This window comes from Carlito syrichta, unplaced genomic scaffold, assembly GCF_000164805.1.
Source record: "Carlito syrichta isolate Samal-C Ts95f unplaced genomic scaffold, Tarsius_syrichta-2.0.1 Scaffold315400, whole genome shotgun sequence".
Lineage (NCBI taxonomy): Eukaryota > Metazoa > Chordata > Mammalia > Primates > Tarsiidae > Carlito > Carlito syrichta.
The window spans coordinates 183,918-187,326 of NW_007259496.1; the positions used below are offsets into that span (position 1 = coordinate 183,918).

At 53.1% G+C, this 3,409-nt stretch overlaps 2 protein-coding genes across 2 annotated transcripts in view; one reads left to right on the plus strand and one right to left on the minus strand.

Annotated features, from left to right (window-relative positions):
- Positions 1–125, minus strand: part of TMUB1 (transmembrane and ubiquitin like domain containing 1) — a 2,635-nt gene extending 2,510 nt beyond the window's left edge. Inside the window, exon 1 of the mRNA XM_008072692.1 lies at positions 19–125. The gene's annotated coding sequence lies outside the window, so the exon portion shown is untranslated. The remainder of the gene's footprint in view (positions 1–18) is intronic.
- Positions 126–2,892: 2,767 nt separating this feature from the next.
- The window catches only part of AGAP3 (ArfGAP with GTPase domain, ankyrin repeat and PH domain 3), a 63,493-nt gene continuing 62,976 nt past the window's right edge, over positions 2,893–3,409 (plus strand). The window contains exon 1 of the mRNA XM_008072693.1: positions 2,893–3,004. The gene's annotated coding sequence lies outside the window, so the exon portion shown is untranslated. The remainder of the gene's footprint in view (positions 3,005–3,409) is intronic.

The following is a 3,409-nucleotide window of genomic DNA, read 5'->3' on the forward strand; positions in this document are numbered from 1 at the left end:
CGCGGTGCGGGAACTCACCGCCCAGCTTCTCCAGCTCCATCTCGGCCCCTCGGGCACTTCCGGGCAGGAGGCACCGAGGTCGCAGGCACCTGAAGAACCCCTCCTTCCCCGCCGCTGCGGCCCGAAGCATTGTGGGACTTGTAGTCTGGGGCCGCGCTTTTCCCTCCGCCCTGCGAACCCACACGTGCGGGACTCGGCCGCTGTGCCCTGCACCCGCAGATCGCCAAGGAGCCGACTGGGGTGACTCTGGGGGTTGTGCTAGCCCCCAGAGGTTCGAGCTGCCGCCGGATCCGCCCCCTTCCCCGCCAACAGCCAGGGCATCTGTCACTCCAGACACCAACGTCAGCTGGAGCACGTCAGAGCGCCAGTGTTCGCGATGCAGTCAGTGATGAAGGTTCTGGGAGCTCCGGCGGCCCCTACCCCGGTATTCCCCTGTGTCAGAGAGGACAGAAGGCATCTTGGACCCCAAAATTGACTCTTCACCCCAGAACTCAATAACCATGGGCTACCTCATGACACTGGCTAAGGATACCCATGCCCAGAGCTGACCCTTTCTTTGGTCCCCTCCTCCACCTGGCCACTACAGGACTGGGAAAGTAGCATGGACTTTGGAACCCGGCACAAATCCAGGTTCCTTATTCTATGCTTATCAGCTATATGACCCTAGGTAGGTTAATGAATCTCTTTGAACATAAGTGTTGTTCCTAAAACATACCTCATAAGCCAATTATAAGGAATAAATTAGATGTTTTTTTAAAAAGTGTGAAACTATGGAAGATATGTCTCACACTTTATTTACTTATTTATTTTTGAGTTGGAGTCTCACTCTGTCACCCAGGCTGGAGTGCAGTGGCACACTCATGGCCACCCCAGCATCAACCCACTGGGCTTCAGTGATACTTCCACCTCAGTCTTCCAAGTAGCCAGAACTACAGGTGTGCGCTACCACGCCTGGCTAATTTTTTATTTATTGTAGAGACTAGGTCTCGCCGAGTTACCCTGGCTGGTCTCAAACCCACGGTCTCAGGCAATCCACTCACCTCGGCCTCCCAAAGTGCTGGGATTACAGGCTGAGCCACCGAGCCCGGCCTGTCTCACACTTTAGATATTTGCTTACCTAGTATAGTATACTCTCTCTACCCCAAACCTAGGTTCGGAAATTGAGCATGTTACTGTGTAGAGGATGTTGAATTCCAGCCTGGCCTATGGATCAATGTGGATTTTCCCTCCTTCCTTTGGGCTTCTGTAGCCACAGAGATCTCACTTTCTGGATTTTACAGTCCACTCTTTTTTTTTTTTTTTTTTTGAGTTGGAGTCTCACTCTTGTCTCCCAGGCTGGTATGCAGGGCATGCTCACGGCTACCGCACCCTGCACCTGCTGGACTTAGGCGATCCTTCTGCCTCAGTCTTCCAAGTAGCTGGTAACTACAGACACATGCCACCACATCCGGCTAGTTTTTGTGATTTATTGTAGAGACGAGGTCTCATCAGTTGCCCAGGCTGGTCTCGAACCTGTGGACTCAGGCAATCCTCTCACCTCAGCCTCCCAAAGTGCTGGGATTAGGCTGAGCCACCATGCCCAGCCTGAGAGCCACCACGCCCGGCCACAGGCCAGTCTTAATTCAAAATAATCTACCCTAGTCTTCCCATAACTGATTCCTACTTGTAAGCACAAGTACCTCAAATGTTGCCTTGGAAACATCCGTCTAGATTTATAACATATAGAACTAAGTAATCTATCTCTAGTTCCTTCTCTTCCATCATTCATTTATTATACAAACATATATTAAATATATACTATATGCCCGGCATCTTGCAGGATGCTGGGAATACAGTGATGAATCAGGACCTCTCCCTGCCCTCATGTGGCTCATATGCTGATTAAGGAGACAGAAGTGTAGACAGCCCATCAGTGCTGAAACAAATGTGTGCTGGTTGCTGGGGCAACACACTAGAGGAGCTCTTTACCCTTAAAGTCCCTCTTAGGAGGTATACCTGGTGCAACTTCTTGCTGTCAATTCTAATTAGGCATCTAAAAGAGATGTTGGCTGTTGCTTTTAGTATTACAGAACATCAGAGCTAAGTTTTCTGTTTAGCCACTATATTTTACAGACGAAGCCCAGAGAGGGTACAAGACAAGGTCATAACAGGGAAGTAGAAACCCACATCCCTCAACAGCCCAAGAGACCCCCATATTGATTAGCTTGTATGGTTCTTTGGGAAGTACAGGAAACAGGAATGGTGACTGGCCAGGTAATGTTGCTGAGTTGTGTGTGGGTGGTCCATTGGTGGACAACTTTATACTTGGAGAAATGTCCAGCTTGGCCCAGGAAGTGGAAGTGTTTGCAAAAAGGATGATGTGTTCCCTAGATATCCTGCTACATCCCTGACAGATTTATTGGCTGAGACCACTGCTCTGCACATGCCACCTCTTGTGAGTTTTAGGAAATGTGTGGGAGGGGTGGGTGAAAGGTGGGAGGAGGCTAGTAGAACTGTAGACAGCTTTGGCAATGGGGTTGTAGAGGTATTGGGATGTTGCAGGAAGCTCTTTGGCCCCGAATGGAATAAAAGAGGTGAGGACAAGGAAAATTAAGAAAGTCATGTGGACTCTGGGAAGTCTCTTGAATGGGGTGGGTGGGGGGGAAAGGCATGTTTGATTCCTCCTTCTACTTCCTTTATGTACCAAAGGGGTCGAGCAGCATTCAGTGAACCTCCCTAGTCCAGCAGGAGGCTCTTTTTAGGAGAGGCCGGACACAAGAAGATTTAGAGGGGACACAAGAAGATTTAGAGGGGACACGTCGTTGTTCAGAGTCACTTCCAGGAGCCCAGTGATGAGGAAGCACTCAGAACTGGAAATAGCAGTCGAGAGCCCATCCCAGCCTCTCAGCTAGAGAGAGCCTGGGCAGAGAGTCAGGGGAAGAACCAGGCGGCGGGGTGGTCTCCAGGGCTAATCTCAGGGCCTGAGGACATAAGAGAGCCTGTGCCACATGGAAGGCAGGACGCTGTATGTGAGGCGCAGCAGGGCCTGGGCGAGCTCTTCGGCCAATCAGTCGCGATCATCAGCACCCTCTGGCGCAGGGTACTGTCTGGGCATCGCCCAGAGATCGGACACCCCGCCCAGACCAGCCCAAAGAGGCGAAAGCGACAGCCGGGTCCGGGAAGAGGCCAGGGCAGCCGTCCCCTCCAGCGGATAGCCCTCGAGGCGGTGTGGGTGGGGGCTGGCGAGGAGGCGGAAGGGCCGAGGCTTGGGTGGGAGGGGCTAAGCGGCTAAGCGGCTGGAGCGCGCGACTCGGGGGTGGAGGCTGCAGAGCCAGCGAGCTAGCGAGAGGTGGGGGCGCTGTGGCCGGCGCGCAGGAGGGGCGGGGGCGGCGGGGAGGGGGGCTCGGGCTGCGTGTGCCGGAGCCGGCGG